Raw genomic sequence first — 19,377 nt, forward strand, 5'->3', positions numbered from 1 at the left:
TTAAGAGGGACCAAAAATGCAAAAATTTTCCATTTTGGGTCAAAATTGTAAAAATTACGAAATTAGAGGTTTCAGCCGAGAAAACTACACTTTGAGGGACTAAAACTGTTTTTCAAATAAATTTGAGCTGAAAGTTACCCTTTTCAACAAGTTTTGATACTAAAGTGTCAAGAAAAATGGCTTAAGGACTAAAATGGAAATTCTTTTATAAAGGGTGAAAAATGTAAATTTATACAAGAAAAGGGCTTCAAAAGAGAAAAATTCTAAGGTTTTAAACAATAGATCCTTTATGACAAAATACTAGTACCACGATTACCGACGAAATATAATACACCTTCAACACCAAAATCGTTACCAAACGAATTGATTCGGTCTCGAATCAATAACGAATCAAAAATCTAAACACGACGATACTCCAATACACAAGCTGAAATTACGGGAAGTCAATACACACGTGGGAATTCACCATACGTCGATACATCATCTTTGGGCCCGAAAGTTTCAAATCGTGCTTGTTGGGCCTAGCTAGCCCAATGACATGATCTTTAGGCCCGAAGGAAACGCGCTTACATGATATTGGGTCTTATACGACCTAATACCGTGTAAAAGGACTTTCAATAGCTCATGTGCTGTTGGGCCCCAAGGGTCCTTTGGTACTGCTAGCAAAGTCGAGAATTCACAAATGCGAGTCGGGCCAAGGGCCTTTCGCATTCACGATAGCCTTTAACGACTCGTGGAATTAACGGGGACTTCGCACCTCTTTTCTTCCTAGGTTGTGGGGCTATGGGAAGTCAGGGTGGTTGGGTTAGGTGATTAGTACGGACGACGCCTAAGGGATCGTTTGTATAGTTGTAAGCTAGTCATTTTCATTAATGCGTGATTATAACAACTCACCACCCTTAATTAATCCAATGTCACCTGGAATTATCGAATACACACGTCGCAACGATATAACCAAGTATAAAACGCGTAATTTAAAGTATTAGGAAAACATCGGGTTTTCCTAGGGATTTCAACACTTACACCTATGTGATGCATACCAAGTATAACAATTTTTCACACTTATAGAAATAAACAAGCATACTTACGGATCTTCACACTTTTTCTTACTTACAATAATTTTTTCAGAAAATGTCGGATTTTCTAGTGGTTTTTTAAAATAATACAAATCATTATGTTTCAAACACTACTTATGAACTCACCAACATTTCATATGTTGATGTTTTTCAAAATACTTGTATTCTCAGGTAACAGGTAAATCGAAGGAAAAATGTACCTAGTGATGTCTTGTTGTTTGTTTAATTAGTATCGAACAATCTACGTTTTGGGAATGTAATGTTTTGAAACAATGTACTAAATGTAAACAATACCAGTTGTAATATTTCAATACATGGTGATGAATGATGTCATGTTTCATGTATATTCATTGTGATGGTATTCAATTGAGTCACAACAACCCTCGGACGTTTCCGCCGTCTGGTTCGGGGGTGTGACAATGTAGATAGCATTTTCAATTACTCCTATAGCATTTTAATTTTTATTTAGGTTTGGTTCTATAAACTATTTGGATAATTAGATGGTAAGTTTTTGATTCATTGACCATCACGATTACTCTCGAACACATGTTGGTCGTATTTTGAAAGAATGTAGTTAATCAGGCTACATTCATCCCCAATACGACTACATAACTGCTCGAGTTTAATTGCGATGTTCAATTCCTACAAAAACTTTCACTGCTCTTGTTGTGTTATTACTCTAAATGCACACATAGGTGTTTTATTTTGTTTTGTTCAGATTTATTTAGTCCCAGTGTATTTATAGTTGCATATCCTATATGATTAGATATGCCAGTTCACTATAAACAATGATCTGATACCAATCTGTCACACCCCCGAACCAGACGGCGGAAAAGTCCGGGGGCTTGGGTGACTTTAATCTTGTAGTATCATCACAGAGTATATAATTAAAACATAACATCTTCATCATCACACATGAAATATTACAACTGTCATTGGTTTACTTCAAACATTGTATTTCAATATTACATGCCAAAACATTCAAAGTATAATGAAACAAAACATAACAAAATATCCATGGATTCTTTCTACCTAACCTGCTCAATGGTTTCTTGAGAATACAAGTTAATTTAAAAGGTCAACATAAAAATGTTGGTGAGTTCATAAGCATGTTTAAGAAAATGTTTTTGTATTACTTTGTAAACACCAGAAAATCTGACATTTTCTGAAAAATAGTTTGATATGTTTGTGTCCAATCTTGCATTAATGCATGTGTGTTAATGTTTGCTAAAATGTAAAGAGAGTATAAAGAGAATGACCAAGTGAATATAAAGAGAATGATCCCAGACAACCCGATGTTGTCTGTAAATGAGAATGTTGGTATCTCAACCCCCGAGATTGAGTACCAGCGCGAGTATATTACCATGTTATCCAAAAAGATAAGAGAATGATTTCCCATAAATTCTATAACATTAATTCCTCTAAGTGAGTCGTTATAACCATAATAGATAATGACAATTTCGCATGTCTTGGCATTTTTCAGACGCTGGCGGAACAAGGTAAGGTTTTTGTCACCCTAGACTGGCCTAGTCTAATTGTAGCGAACAGCTCAGGTGTGGGGTGTCACCCCCGTATAGATTTATACACAAACTCCCGCTCTCCCTCCAGGAGACTCTAGTTATAACTATAGGCTACGATTATACACTCAGTAAGTGTCCACCGACACGCCTCACTAGATCCTTAATCGAATTTACGCGAAAGAGATAAAACATATAGTATATTCCAGGCCCAATAAACATGTAAGTGGACACTAAGACCCACTAAGCATGTAAATTATTCCTAGGCTCAACAGGAATGAGAATATGAGTATATCCCGGGCCCAATATACATGTAAATTGACAACTAAGGCCCATTAAACATGTATATTATTTGCAGACCCACCAGGAATGAGAATATGAGTATATCCCGGGCCCAATATACATGTAAAAGGACAACTAAGGCACATTAAACATGTATTAGTAAATTAAACGAATGGTCCCTATGGTTCAAGGTAATTTACTCATTTGGTCCCTAACTTATTTTTTAACTCGAAAGGTCCCTACTGTTTGTTTTTGTTATGCATTTGGTCCCTACTATTTGTTTTTGTTATGCGTTTGGTCCCTGTCTTACCTAAAAATACTATTATTTAAATATGAAAAAATGGTGGGGTAAGTAAGGTAAGGTGAGAGGGGTAGGGTTGAGGGTTTGTTTATTTAAATAAATTAAAAAACAAGTGGAAAATAGTCTTTTTAGGTAAGATAGGGACCAAATACGTAACAAAAACAACAGTAGGGACCTTCCGAGTTAAAAAAATAAGTTAGGGACCAAACGTGTAAATTACGCTAAACCATAGGGACCATTCGTGTAATTTACTTAACATGTATATTATTTCCAGACTTAACAGGAATGAGAATATGAGTATATCCCGGGCCCAATATACATGTAAAAGGACAACTAAGGCCCATTAAACATGTATCTTATTACCAGACCCAATAAGGATACGAAGGCATATCCCGGGTCCAATATACATGTAAAAGGACAACTAAGGTCCACTAAACATGTATATTATTTCCAAGCCCAATAAGGATATGAGATTACCGAAATTGATCAGTTTGTTATTGTTTTGTAAATTTTAGCCCAATAAAGGTAAGAATGACGTAAATTATCTGTTGTTTGTTACGTTGGTTGTATAAGCTTCGTTGGTTACCAAATTGACATGAAAGACCCCTTTTTTTTTTTTGTAAAAATACATTTTTGGTCCTAAAACCAAAAATTTACAATCTGGGCACATTTTTGGTAAAAATAACATTTTAGGCCCCTTTTAAGCACAAAACTAGCATTTAAGGCTAGTTTTAATAAAAATAACATTTTTAACTCTCTTTTGTCAAAAATATCATTTTTGGCTTGATTTTTATGAAAATGTGCTTTCTTGGCCCATTTATAAACAATTTTATATTTTTGGCCCAATTTCTAACAAATTCACATTTTTAGTATTTCTTAGCAAAAATTTACATTTTTGGCACAACTATGTTGAAAGTAACACTTAAACCCACAAGAGTCCAAAAATTTACAAATTTTGGCCCAAAGCCGTGAAAAGCCCAAATATGGCCCATTTGTGAAATTTTTTACATTTTTAGTCCTTGAAGAGTCACAAATGTCGTAAATAACCATATTTAGCAAAAATAATCCTTTTTGAACCCCTATAAGCCGTGAGTTACCAAAAAATACCCCATTTTGGTTATTTTTTCACTTTTGGCCCTCTTATGCAATTTTCTTAGTTTTAAGTAACTTGGATGTATTCTAAAACCTCTTCTTGTATAATAAGTTGCATTGAGTGCTATGTTCTACAAATAGCATCACATTTTAGTAGATCTTCAAGTTTATGGAGTTTTTATCACATATTCACACATATATCATGAAAAACACACAAAATCATGCATACACACATAGATCTACACAAGACAACTTGTATTCTCCCCCAAAACATAGTAAAAACAAAAAATAGGGGGGGTATGAACTCACTTTGTTTTGGAGATTTCAGTTTTAGAAGAAGATTGGAGAGATTTTCTGCTTTACAAGCTTCCTTGAAGAGATTTTCGAGATCTATGTAGTTCTAAGAGCACGGATCATGAAATGAACTGTTAAGGAGTGAAGATTATCATAAAATGAACTTAAACACTTTGATGAGAGAATAACTTACCAAAATGATGATCTTTGATGAAGAGTTCTGGAAGAACACATACACACTCACACAAAATTTTAGAGAGATAGAAGGTAGGAGAATGTTGAAGGTTAAGAGGAAATGAGTTGGTTTTGAAATGGTGAATGAAGATGGAGAGGGTGGTCGAGAGGTAGAGAGAGGTGGGAGAATGGAGAGTTGATTTATGAAGAGAGTGATAAGAAGTTTGCATAGATGCATGCAAATTTTGCATGGATATCCACTAGGAAAAAATATGAGGTGTCAAACTCTATTTCACCCTAATTTTGTTTTTTTTTTTTAATTGTTGGCCGAGAATGAGAGAAGAAGAGAAGAGAAGAGGAGTTTGGGCATTTTTCTTGATTATGTTCTAAATTGTGAGGCCTATATTGAAGGTTCTCGGCCCATTGGGACCCTTATTGAGGGTTCATGGCCCAAAGGTGGTAAAGGGATGGGGTTTACGGCCTAATATGGCTTGTGAACCCATTTACAGCCCATAAAAAATGAGTTATTTTAGGCCCAATTAGACCCAAATGCTTTGATTTGATGGTTGTGGGTCCAATTGAATCCCAAATGGGGTTCCAAGACTCAAAGTAATCAAATTGAGAACTTATTGGCCAATTAGGCCCAATAAGAGTATCCTGGTCCATCCTGAGGTGAACCGGGTTATTAGGGTTTCAAACCCACAATTGAGTACCTGAGACGTACTACAAGTTATACAAGTGTTGATCTTTACATGAAAACAAAATTTTCTAGCTAAAAATGTTAGTTATGACAAAAGGTACAACTCCTAATGTGCGTCGCTGCTTCACCGACTTGTATGTTCGCAGATGGTTGGCTGAAATCGCAGATGGGCTTAATCCATCTGCGATTTTGATGACTATTTTTGTAATTTGGGTATTTTGGCTATTTTCTATAAAGTGATTAAGGAAAATGACTAATTTTGTATTTTTCTAAACAAAAATGATGTGGAAATGTGTTGGTAATATATTTACCATGAAAGGTATAATTAAAATTGCAATTTTCTCTTTTGTTAGGTGCTAGGTGTTGTTTGTTTTCTCAGCAAAACCTCATACCACTTTTTGCTGCGCGGCGCAGCACATACGCAACACTTACTTTTTTGCAATAGTTTGTTTTTTGAAAGCCTTCAGCGTACAAAACCCCTACTCATGTTCTGTGCAACGCAACATTTGACTTGTTTCTTTAAACATCTTTGGCTTTTATTTTACCAAGTGAATTTTTTTAAAAAAAATTGGTATATCTTAATTTTTTTTTTAAAAAAAAAAATTTTGATTTATGAATTTGATACAATTTCTTTTTATAGTTTCCGCAATTTTTTTATAACTTGATTTTTTTTTTTAAAATTGATGTTTTTTTTAATTTTTTACCGTTTCATTCAATAATACTTTTAGTTTCGGTTGTGTCTTTTTACCTTGTGTGAGTCTTTTACGAATTTTCTAGACATTGTTTGTAATATTTTCTTAATTTTTTTTATAATTTTCTTTTTTTTTATTTTCTTTAAAATTCGTATTTTCTAGAAAAAAATTGATAGCTTCTTTTATATTTTTTAATATATATTTTTAGAAATTTTATATTTTTGTTTTTTGCTTGTTTTTTTTTTTTTTTTTTTTTTTTTTTTTTTTTTTTGTATTCTTTCAATGTTTCAAGACTAGAATTATTAAAATTTTTGCGTTGAAAAATATTTTCAGTTTCTGAAATCATTGTATTTAAATTTAAGTTTATTGCAGCTGTTTAAAAAATCAAAAGACTTCTTATTAGACTCGAGGGCGTGGGCACGGTTTGGAACCGCGGTTTTGCCACCTGGATGACGAACACCGCCCCGTGGGTGCGGCTAAGCACGATTTAGGCCGCACAGTGGCGAGACACAATTGCATGATTTGATTGGGTGTGTGCTTTTTGAGCGTTCAACGGTCCTTTTGTTGAGAAATTTTTTTTTTTTTAATTTACCGTATATATATTTACCTTTTTTTTACAAAATCCTCACTCAAATTCCTTATCATTTTACCATCTTTTCTTTAAATTTTTTTAAAATGTCTTCTTCCAAAAGGTCTGCCAACGAAACAACACCCACTAGAAACACTACAACCCCAATATCTTTATATGGTCAACCAATTTTTTCGTCTCCGCATTACCACTATGACGGTATGTTTCCGTATTTTCCACAACGACCAATATAGCCACTACCATAAACACAACCACTACCACAAACACTATCACAACCCAACTCAAATTTTAATCCATTTGATTTTGTCTCAACCTGAGTTTGTTCAACAAACACAAGCACAACCATAACCACGAATGGTCGTTTCTAATTCTGAACTGGAATTCGTTGAAGAAACTCAGCCCATTCGAGCAGCAACTAAAAGAAAAGAGACGGTGCAAGCTAAATGTTGGGAACCCCTAGAAGTGTTAGTGTTGGCACAATCATGAATTGATATTTCGGAATATGAGACGATTGGAAAAGATGAAAAGCACGACTGTTTTTGGATTCGGGTTTTACATAGGTTCCACAAAGGAATAAATCGTGGAGACTATAGTTCAAAACATCAAATGTATTCGAAATGGGGGAAGATGAACAAGGAAGTCATATTGTTTAATGATTTATATACCAACATGAAAGGTTAATGGAAAAGTGGAGAAAGTGATTATGTGATTTTGCAGAAAGCGCCGGAAGTGTATCAAAAAGAAAACGTGAAGGCTTTCAAGTTTCTTGAAATTTGGAATTTTGTGAAAGATAACCAATAAATGGCAAAACAACAAAACATCAGAGAAGCATATCGAAAGTGGTTCAAAAAACGCAGCAGAACATCTAAGTCTGACCACACTACATTAGATGCTTGTGTGTCAATTCGATTTGAATAAAGATGAACCTGTTCCAGTTTCACCACCTTCCCGATCAATGGAAAGAGACAAAGCAAAAAGAAAAAGCAAAGACAACGCGTGAGATTCAGATAGTCGAAAGAAATAGAGGCCGATATGAAGGATATAAAAAATAGAATGAACAAGATTTTGTAACTTGCTTCTGAAAGAGAGCTTCGGAAACAAAGGGACATCGACATGCGAATACTAACGGTGGACACGTCGAATATAATCGGGGACGAGCTTCAAGTTATTTTGGTGATGAAGGAGGAAGTGAAAAACATTAGGCCAATCGTGGCTAATTTATAGTTTTTTTTTCTTCAAGTTTTTAATCATTTGAGGTGTTTTTTTTTTTTTTTTTTTTTTTTTTTTTTTTTTTTTTTTTTTTTTTTTAAGTTGTAGGTTTTATGTTTCTAATTTGTTTTTCTAAATTTTTAGGTTTTTTTTTTAAGTTATGCAATGTATGATATTTTTATTTTTAATTAATGAAATATTATCCTTTTTAAAAAAATAAAGATTTTATCCATTAAAAAGAATAAAAAATAAATAAATAATCCCAAATATAACACGACTCTTTGGACGTGAAAACAAACTATACTTTTATGGTAAAAACACATGTTGCCGACTAAATGAAATTGTGGGGAAATGAACAAGTGTGGTATATGACATTGTGGGAAACCTAGAGGCTGCAGCAGTTTGGAGCGGTACAAAAAAACAAACGGCACACCTTACAAACATAAAAGTTTGGCTTTACGTCACCGAGTTCAGATCGTTGGTACTGTTGCTGCACTCCATTTTGAATGAACCCCAGATTACAACGCACACGGTTCTTTTGCGGCTGAGCTACCGTCACCGACGTTGATGCGATTTCGCCAGCTATGCCCTTAGCTTTGCTTCCACTGGCGGAAAGGCCGGAAAGATAGGGGGAATTTCTCTGAAAGAAACACGGGACAATTACAGATGGGATGAGGATCGAGAGCTATTCTTAGGGCTGAGTTCAGGAGAAATTTGTATCGCGGGGAGGGAAATCAGTATAAAATTGAGAGATATTGAAGACGCTTATATTTCCTGTTCTCAGCATACTTATTTCTATTTTTTGAAGAACACTATAGTGAAAATCATTCTGGCGTAATCGTATCGCGGTATCACCACCTCCATTGATTCTTTATGCTGCCAATCTTCTTGGGACTCCATGATTTATTAATGTTAATTTGACTTTCCAATCTCTGTTTCTCATTCTAAACCTTCTTTCTTTTCTATACCAACACAAGGCCACAGCAGGAAAATGAAAATCCTGATAATTTGTTTACCCTTTGTGTTATTATTTATCAATCGTCAATTGTGAAAGAACAGGAAGCTGCCAAGCATATTAGAGCTTCAAAAACAAATATAAAAAATTCAGTTGAACATGATTATATCATTTGGTTTTCTTCTGATAGTAAAGCTTTCATTTATTTAGAGTTTGAGTTTTTATTAGTTTTAGGTTTAATTTATAGGTTTTGGTTGAATTTGATTAGGATTTATTGAGGAAAGATATGAACATTTCAAGGGTTTTATTATGCTACTTGAACATTGAAATGAAAGAGATGAAGTTGATGAAGAACATAAAGGCAGAATGGTCATTTTTCATATATTTTACAGTCGTGCTGTTCAAGTTGACCTGTTCATAAAGGATCGATATTGCAAATAAATATCCTTTTGGATCTAAACCAAGAGCCACCCAATCATATCTGTAACTTAATTATAATTATTATAAAATATATAAGTCAACTCTTTTGCTTATGAATGAGGTTCAGCACTTATTTGCATTATATTCGGTCAACCTTTTTGCTTCTGCAAATTTTCATCCATTTAAATCAAAACCTTCAAAAAAAAAAAAAAAAAAACTATCTTTCCTTTTTCCGAATTCCAATGGCTGAAATCGCTGTTACTGCCCTCATCACTGTGCTGTGTGAGAAGCTTCTCTCTGGTGACCTGATGAAGCTGGCTCGATCGGAAGGGATCGATTCTCAACTGAAAAAATGGAGGAAAAACCTGCCCCTGATCCAAGCCGTGCTTACTGATGCAAGCCAGAAGCATATAAAAGAGAGAGCTGTCCAACTGTGGGTGAACCATCTCCAGGATTTGGCTTACGATATAGAAGATGTACTCGATGATTTGGCCACCGAAGCTCTGCGACGCAAGTTGAATCAAGAAACTAGTGCCAACAGCAGCACTAGTAAGGTATTGAAATTTGTCCCAAATTGTTGTACTAATTTCACTCCTCACAACATTATGTATGGTTGGAACATTAGTTCTAAACTAGATGAGGTCACCACCAAATTGCATGACCTTGTTGACCAGAAAAATGATTTGGGTTTGAAGGTGAATGTTGAAAGGTCAAATATTACAGAGAAATGGTTGGAGCAAAATTCACTGGTTGATGAGTCCAAAATCATGGGCCGGGAAGGGATAAAGAGGCATTGATGGGGAAGTTGTTGGGGGAAGAAGAATGTGATGAAAGTGTGAGCATAATGTCAATAGTTGGTATGGGTGGAATAGGCAAAACCACTCTTGCCAAACTTTTATACAATGATGAGAAAGTGAAGGATCACTTTCAACTCAGAGCATGGGTTTGCGTTGCTGAAGAGTTGGATGTATCTAACATTAGCAAGGCTATTTTCCAAGCAGTAACGGGGAAAAATGAAGATTTTGCTAATCTTGATCTGCTTCATGTTGCCCTCAAAGAAAAACTTTCAAAGAAGAGGTTCTTACTTGTTTTAGATGATGTCTGGAACGAAGACTACAGTAAGTGGGAACTCCTCCAGAGCCCTCTTCTTGTAGGGGCACCTGGAAGTAGAGTTATTGTCACAACCAGGAGTATCAGGGTTGCATCAGTGATGGACTCGCAAGAAACTTACCCTCTAGGCGTTTTGTCAAATGAAGATGCACTGTCATTATTTGCTCAACATGCGCTAGGAGAAAAAAACTTTGACAAACATCCAACACTTAAGTTGTTTGGTGAAGGTATGGTTCAGAAATGTGGTAGATTGCCTTTGGCTTTGACAGCACTTGGGAGTGTCTTGAAGGGAAATCGAAATGACGATAAATGGGAGGATTTGTTGAAGAGTGAGATATGGGATATTGATGATGGAAATAAGATTCTTCCGGCTCTAAAACTAAGCTACTATCATCTCCCTCCACATCTGAAGCAGTTGTTTGCATATTGCTCCTTAATTCCCAAGGACTATGTGTTTGACAAAAATAAATTAGTCCTATTGTGGGTGGCAGAAGGATTTTTCTCCCAATCAAAAGGAAACAAGTCAATGGAAAATTTGGGTCATGAGTATTTTGATGAGCTAAAATCAAGGTCCTTTTTTCAACAATCAACGAACGAGTTAGGATATACGATGCATGACCTGATAAATGATTTGGCCACAAGTGTTGCAGGAGAGTTTTCCTTTAGATTGGATGGTGAGGTGGATGCATCTGATATGAATGAAGCTTTTGATAAGGTTCGTCGCTTTTCACTTGTAGGTCCAAGATCTGGATCATACAGAAAGCTTAATGAATTACAAAGAGCTAAACACTTGCGAACTTTCTTAGTCATGTCAGATGGTTTGAAGAGCGACAGCTTTTTGGACAAGGTTCTTCTTGAACTACAATTCCTGAGGGTGCTAAGTGTTATGGGCTTGAATCACATGTCCCGAGGTAGTCAGATAATCATGAAGGTACCAGAATCCATTGGTAGTCTCAAGCATCTACGGTACCTTAATTTTTCTTATACTCTAATCACATGTGTGCCGGAACAAGTGAGTGACCTTTATAATCTACAAACCTTGTTGCTTCATTACTGTTATCAGTTATCTAGCTTGCCAGAAAGTGTTGCAAAGTTAATAAACCTGCGACATCTTGACTTTAGTAATACTCCGAATTTGAAGAAGATGCCCTTAGGGATCAGTCAGTTGACGAGCCTTCAAACTCTACCCAAGGTCTTTATTGAAGAAGGTAACGGGTTCAAAGTATCTGACCTTAAGGGCCTATCCAATCTTCAAGGCCGGCTTTCCATTATGGGTCTAGACAAAGTGATAAATCCAATAGAAGCAAAGGATGCCAACTTACATCAAAAGAAGGGTCTTGAAGTTGTGGAGATGAAATGGAGTGATAATGTGTTTGATGATTCTCGGAATGAGACGATTGAATATGAAGTGCTTAAAGAAGGAAGGCCCCATTCTAAGTTAAGAAACCTCTACATTCTGAATAACAAAGGAACGAGATTTCCTAGTTGGGTCGGGGATCCCTCGTTTGATCAGTTAACAGAGATTACGTTATATGGTTGTAGAAGTACACAGTTGCCAACACTTGGATGTTTAGGGTCTCTTAAGAAATTGGTTGTTGGAAGCATGAGTGAGGTGATGAGTGTGGGTTTTGAGTTTCTTGCACCTGTAGGCTCTTTTATTGGCATTGCATTTCCATCACTTGAAGTTCTGACATTTAAGGATATGGAAGGTTGGGAGAGATGGTCGATTGATAGTAGTGATGATCATGGAGCTCCTACATCATTTCCTCGTCTTCATGAGATCTCTATTAAATGTTGTCCTGAACTAGCTCAAGTGTCCATCGGACTGATACCTTCACTTCAGGTTTTACATATAGAAGAATGTTCTGAAGCAGTGTTAAGAAGCATGGTTGGTTTGTCCCCGTCACTTGTTAGTTTGAAAATGGTGAATGTTAAAGGACTTACTCAACTACATGGAAAAGATTTAGTGCATCTTGGGGCAGTTGAATATCTATATATTCATAGCTGTGATGAACTGAGATACTTGTGGGAACGAGAATCAGAGGCATGCAAGAGTCTTGTGAGTTTACAGAAGTTGGTAGTAATTCATTGTAAAAACTTGGTTTCATCAGCTGAGAAAGAGGACAATTTTGGGATGAGCATGGAATCTCTTAAATCTGTGATATTTTATAGCTGTGAGACATTGGAGAGTTACAACTGTACACATACTGTTGAGAGGTTGCATATAAGTAGATGTGATTCAATGACATCCTTGACCTTCTCAGCAATGCAGGAGCACCCATCCCCTCTTACTGAATCGATAGTTAGTGATTGTGATAACGTACAATTACAACCCAATCCCATTCCAGTCACAGGTTGTGGTTTTCTCCCCATGTCTCGCCTAACATCTCTTGAAATCAGATTTTGCAAGAATCTAAAGTCATTTCCTCATCAGCATTTTCAAAGTCTCAAATCTTTGGAAGAACTGGAGATAAGTCAATGTCCAAGTATGGACTACGCCTTTCCTTGTGGGGTGTGGCCTCCTAATTTGACTAAACTCACAATAGGATGCTTAAATAAGCCCATGTCAGAGTGGGGCCTGCAGAATTTTCCTACCTCACTAGTTGATCTGTGGTTATTTGGTGAAAATTCAGGAGTGGTTTCATTTGCAGTGGCAGAGGATGTGAAGAATAATACTATTACTAATCCATCATCATCATCATCATCATCATCTTTTCTTCTTCCACCATCTCTTGTTTCTCTATCGCTCGTTGGTTTTACGGAAGTGGAATCATTTTCAGAGGTCTTACCACACCTCCCCTGCCTTAAAACACTTAGTATTCGGCATTGCCCAAAGCTTGGAGATCTTAAGACCATTTACGACCCATCAAATGTGACAATAGATGTGATCAGCTACAATAGGTATGTCGTCTAATTTACCATCATCCATGTCTCTTACATAAAACTGGTTAATTCATTTTGATTACGTTATTATAATCATTGTTTCTTAACAAATGTGAAACAACTTGTTTCCCTCTTTGGATTTTATAGGTATTACGTTCCATCTCTTATGATAAACATCACAAATTCTTTTAGTTTTTTTTATTGATAAATGCAATATTACTTATTAAGTAAGATTTTCAATTTCCGTATATTTTTTATTTTTTAATAACTATCCCAAAGTATTAGTAACATTAATTTTGAGACTTGTTTGTTTTGGTTTGTTGATAGTACTATTTTAATATTGAACTAACAATCAAAACTAGTACAAAAAGAAGAAAAAACTATAAGTGCAGTATTTGAATAGTTTTCGGGTTTTGTAGAAATTTTACCATTAAGATGATATTATTGGTTGCGACTGTATTATGTAATCTTCATTGCACCACATCTTTGTGTTTTTTTTTTGGTTGTCAAGTAGTTTTTGTTAATAATGGCTTCCAGTAAAGTTGTGCATGTTGAAAGAACTACTAGAAAACATTACGGAATTGTGTACGATTTTTGGACTTTAATACAGAGAATTTGACCTTTTATTTGGACATCATATTTGGATAGTAAAACTTTTTCTGTTTTGATAAAAATATGGTCAAACTCTGTATAGCATGATTAACTGTTTTTTTGTGTGGCTATCCTTTTCTTACTATATTGAGTTCATAATTTTTAGTATAATTGGTTATTAGTATAATAAGGATGATGTAAGTCTACATATTCTAAACTTTTGTAAATATTTTCCCAACTTCCTTGTTCACATTAGGGCTTAATGGGAGAGAGGCAAGTCAGCTAAATATGCTGCACCAGGATGGAGGTTGTGGAAGACATTCGATTCTAGAGACATTGAAGGATATGACAAAATTCCAAACAATTTCAGGACATTTGGAATGAACAGTGTATTGATTCAATTAGGGTGTACTTTGATGCAGTAAATACCAAATATAGTTTTGTTTTAGTATTTTTGCTTGGATATTGTTTGTATATAGATTTATTTGAAATGTGTTGTATGAAAACAAGCAAATTGCTAGAAATAGCAACCTACTTTTCTTCTTTTGCCAAAATGGGCAATGTACCTTATTGTGATACCCGTGATAACAACATTTTTACAAGCTTTTACCAATTAGAGGAAAAGTTAATTTGGAGAAAAATAACTGATTACCAAGTTATTTATTTATTTATTTATTACATGGCATTGCGAGTAGAATTACAAATCATCAAACACAAAGAATTTTTGATAATTTTGGATAATCACAATCAACCTAAAGTTGGATAATCACAATCAACCTAAAGTTGGATAACCACAATCAAAATTAGGAAAATGACTATTACATAACAACTTCAAAGAATTGATTGGTTAAAAGTTAGGAAGAAAAGTTTGCAAATTGATGCTAAAGGTGCAAAATTACCATCTATTGATATTTGATTGCCTTGTGTAAAGTGAACACCACATAAATTTGTGTATATAAGACTACTAGAATATAAAAAATGAGTAAGGTTGAAATTGAAAATAGAAAAAAGGTCAACCATATTCTATTAGGTAGCGTTTGGTGAGCAGAACAGAACATAACAACTTTTTAGAGGGTGTTAGGAAAGGTTGGAACAAGAACAAAAAGTGGTTTTTAACCAAATCCAAATGGAACTAATTGCCTACATTTTAGTCCCACCCAAAAGGGTGGAACAAAGTAGAACACGCATCAATCTTTTTTTTTCTCGACAAAAATACCCTTCACATATTTCGTTTACTGTGATGCGTATCATCTTTCATAAGACCTTATCACTTATTCTTCAACATCACAACCTCCTATGGTTTACATTTCTTCATCAATATCATCAAACCTCAAGCTAGTCTGATGTGCCTCCTTTGTTACGCCTCATATCCATTCCCCATCAATATTACAGAACTTATATTTATTTGAGCTACCTTGTGTCATTTGAATGGTGGTAGACGTGCAAATTGTAGATTCCTCAAATTTCATTATGATGAAATTGATTTAAGCAATTATATAATTGAGATTAATAAAAAGTGAATCCGGCGGCACCATAAACACCATCCAGCAACCTGTTGCAACTTGATTTTAACTTTTTTTATTATATAGTATATTATTAAAAATAATTATGGTTAAGGACAATTTCGTAATATCAATATTTTGTTCCATCTTGTACTAGTCTTACCAAACGCTACATAGATAACTTTTTTAGTTTTGTCCAGTTGAGTTCTGTTCAGTCATATCTAATCTAGTTCTATCGGGTCTCATGTAACAAACACCACCTTAGGGGCATATTATATTAAAGAGATAATAGAGTACGGGGGAAAACTAAACAAAGCTTAAAAAGGATGTGTAAAAAAATATTTGAGAAAATGGAGAAAAATATAAGAGGGCAAATCTGTAAAAAGGATTTAATGGGGAAAGCCTCCTTTTCCCTGCTTTATCTATTAAATCATTCTTTCTTCGTCAACTCAAAAGAATACATCCATATATGTTCTACCGTAATTAATTCATAAACTTTTAAATATTTTCCCTAGTTTATACGTTATAAATTTTACAATTTTTTTGCAGTTGAAGATAAACAATAATGTTTGCAGTAGCTCATGTGCATTTAAACAAGTAAAACAATGCAATTTTTTTATCATAAAAGGTGCTTTGTATCTAACCAACCCTGTGCTCTGCTTACACTGTTGAAGGATTTCAGGGGAACACCATTTCTCCAATACTTCAGTCTCTCCCTGTAAATAGTCACTCGTATTTATAATTAGATGATTAATAAAGCCAAAAACTAGACATCATAAAAAGAGGTTTTGATGCAAAAAATAGCAATATATCGAACACATTAATAGAAAAGATTATCAATAAGCAGAAAAGGGAAGCAACAGAACGGCAATGTAAGTCAAAAAAAAAAAACAAAAAGATTGTCATTGAGGCAATACATCAAACACATTAGATGCCATTACAAACCAACAAAGAACTGTCACTACAGAGCTAGAAAGAAAGGCTGAAATTTCTCAAAAGTTGTGATATGAAACAAAGTAGCACTTCAAGAAATGCTCATAATCTCAACAACTAACACTCTATGTTAATTGGTTTGATTTACTTCAGAAACACAGAAACAAATACACTATAATAAGGAGAAAATGGAAGTAGAGAATCAGATACTGCATACCTCATGTATATCTCCAAAAGGTATAATCACCTGCAAAATGGAAACACAAAGTTAATTAGGTTGATGATGCTAGATAATGTGATGAAACTTAAACTAATCAACATTTAAGAGTTTAGGGAATACACTAGATAGGAAGCAGATATGACAGGCTGAAACATACAAGAGTGACATCTCCATTGCGCATATATTCTTTGATAATTTTTTAAATCAGAATCAGTTTTAGTTTAGGTGAAGTTAAAGTTTACGAAATTTGCCTCTTCTAGTAGAAGATCAAACATCATATGCAAATCCCTAAAATGCAATTCATTGGTTATCAAGCAATTGTAATATATAAAGCAAATCAGTACCTGGCAGATTTATGGAGTGTTTTCTATTGTTCTAATATGGAGATATCATGAGAAAAAAGCAATGATTTTTCAACATCCTTTAGGTAACCACTTTAAGAAGCGACAAAATTACGATTACAGGGTATTAGGGCAAAAGGCGGTGATGGTTTTTGTTTGGTGCAGAGGAGGAGAAGCAGGTATTCCGGTGGTGATTGTGAGGAAGGCAGATGGTGGTGCTCGGTAGTCTTCTGGAGGATGAGTGATGGCTTTGAGAATGGAGGTGTCAGGTGAGGATGAAAGGATGAGTCTTCTAAACGAGGACAAAAATCATTTCGCGCCATCTGATTTCACCAAAACAAAAAAATAATAATAATTTTTTTAAATGTATCTTTGTTCGGATACATGTTTTTCACAAGATTAACGCTATCGGGGAATGTTCATTACTAATCCACCGAAAAAGTGTTAAATCTCTGCGCGTCATACATTTCATATATATATATATATATATATATATATATATATATATATATATATATATATATATATATATATATATATATATATATATGTGTGGGGCTGAGGATTTAATTTAATTTAAATAGAAGTATAAGGATATAATAAGATACAAAAAAAAAAAAAAAAATTTCCAAGGACCATATATGTAACTTCAATAGAAAAGAGTAAATGGAGGGAAGCCACGATGGGTGTTGCTTAGTTATTTCCTATTGTTCATCTTGCTTTGTCTTTGCACTCATGCCACACCCAAGTCACCAGCTTTTGGGGTGGTGTTCATGGGTCTTTTGGATGCCACGTCGGCGTTCCACGTTTGGGTTTCTATCCCACTCCGGATAGCCTAATCAGGCACCAAATGATTTGAGTGGAACCAAATTGTTTTTTCTTGAAACTGCAGCCATTGTTACACAGTTCGCATATGATAAAAAAAAAGAGCTTTAAATGCAACAAGGGAGATATGAAATCTAACTTTTCATTTGACTGTAGTTGCAAGTTCCATTTTATTATTCATATAACTTATCATTTTTGCACTCAATTTTGGTTAAATTAATTGCAGAATTTGGTAGCTTACTCAAGGAGTTTGTAACGTTTGAATTTGGTAGCAAAAGGACCGGGGAACCGGTCCCGGAACCGGAACCGGCACCCGATAGAACCGGTTGGGCCGGGACTTATACTACAATTTCGTGAATATTTGGAACCGGGACCCGGTAAGAACCGGCCGTTGGAACCGGCCCAAAACCGGGAACCGGACCGAATACGAAAAACTCATGTCGCTTGAACTTCTTTTGGTCTTTAGACGTAAGTAAAACCGGTTTTTGACTTTTTTGGTTTTTGATTTTTTTTAGTAAGACCGGTTTTTAGGGTTAAAATGTTGAAATAATTTTTACTAAATAAAAATCAAGTTTAAGAGGTCTTAAACATTATTGTTTTAAAAGAAAAGATTAAAGCAACCTCAACTTCACAATCAAATTTAATACATTTTTGTCTACTTGTCTTAAAAGGAAAAAGTCCAGAAGAAAATTACGACATCTAATTTGAGGCTTACTAGTAAAAACAATTAGAAATCTATTATAAAGCAACTACAAAATTATCTTTCTAACGTGTCATAACATGTAAATATGTAATAGAATAGATAAAAAAATATATAGTTTGCGACGATTAAAAAATATTCAATATTTTATGTATTTAACGATAATTTTTATATATTTAACAGGTAACAATTTTTCCAATTGCATGCAGCCATGTAAGGAGAAAAATCCTCACCCATGATTTTCAAAAACATTATTAGAATAAAAAATTTGGAATGTTCATAATATACCAGTTCCGAAATCGAAAAACCGGAACCGGTAGAACCGCCGGGCCGGTTCGGTTCTAAACTTTGGCCGAAGCCGGTTCCCGGTTCTGGTCCGGTTCCGACCGGTCCGGTCCTTTTGCTCATCCTTAGACGAGAATATGCTTTTTCATTATTTGGGTAATATTTACAGATGATCTGGCCAAGCTTGGTCGTGTGTGAAAGCAATACAACAACTAAATTCATAGACATCATTTCATATAAATTAATGGACCTGCGTTTGGGGCTTAGAGAGGAGCTTATCAATAGTCATCATTTCCATGTCTTTATGATTGTTGATCAATTTGTGAATATTCTAGACTCAGATTTGTTCACTCTAGTATAAATTTTCATCTTCATAAGGACCCTTTCTTATGCAGATATACTTAATCTGCCCAACCGTAACAACTTCATCTTACATAATTAATATTAATAACCCATAGAACCATCAGATTTGCCTAGTAGTGTATTCTTTTTTTTTTTTTTTTTTTTTTTTTTTTTTTTTTTTTTTACAAATTACCAAATACATATTTAGATTCACATATAAATATTTTAAAGATAATGAGTCTTACATAAATATATGCATATTTAAAAATATAAAATTCATGTCAAATTATAATATGAAAATAAAATATTTTTTAATTTTTTATAAGTTTTGACACTGCATATTC

The 19,377-nt window shown here is 34.5% G+C and overlaps 1 long non-coding RNA gene and 1 pseudogene across 2 annotated transcripts; one reads left to right on the plus strand and one right to left on the minus strand.

Annotated features, from left to right (window-relative positions):
* Window positions 1–8,268: 8,268 nt before the first annotated feature.
* LOC145099693 (putative disease resistance RPP13-like protein 1) lies at window positions 8,269–14,556 on the plus strand (annotated as a pseudogene). Its single transcript, XR_013704643.1, has 2 exons — window positions 8,269–13,312; window positions 14,142–14,556. The product of XR_013704643.1 is annotated as a putative disease resistance RPP13-like protein 1 (transcript).
* Window positions 14,557–15,764: 1,208 nt separating this feature from the next.
* LOC145099705 (uncharacterized) lies at window positions 15,765–17,325 on the minus strand. Its single transcript, XR_013704645.1, has 3 exons — window positions 16,885–17,325; window positions 16,538–16,567; window positions 15,765–16,103 (listed from the first exon to the last, which is right to left on the minus strand). It is a non-coding gene; the product is annotated as an uncharacterized LOC145099705 (long non-coding RNA).
* Window positions 17,326–19,377: the final 2,052 nt, after the last annotated feature.

Source organism: Lactuca serriola, chromosome 1 (assembly GCF_051521515.1).
Source record: "Lactuca serriola cultivar US96UC23 chromosome 1, Lser_US96UC23_V15, whole genome shotgun sequence".
Classification (NCBI taxonomy): domain Eukaryota; kingdom Viridiplantae; phylum Streptophyta; class Magnoliopsida; order Asterales; family Asteraceae; genus Lactuca; species Lactuca serriola.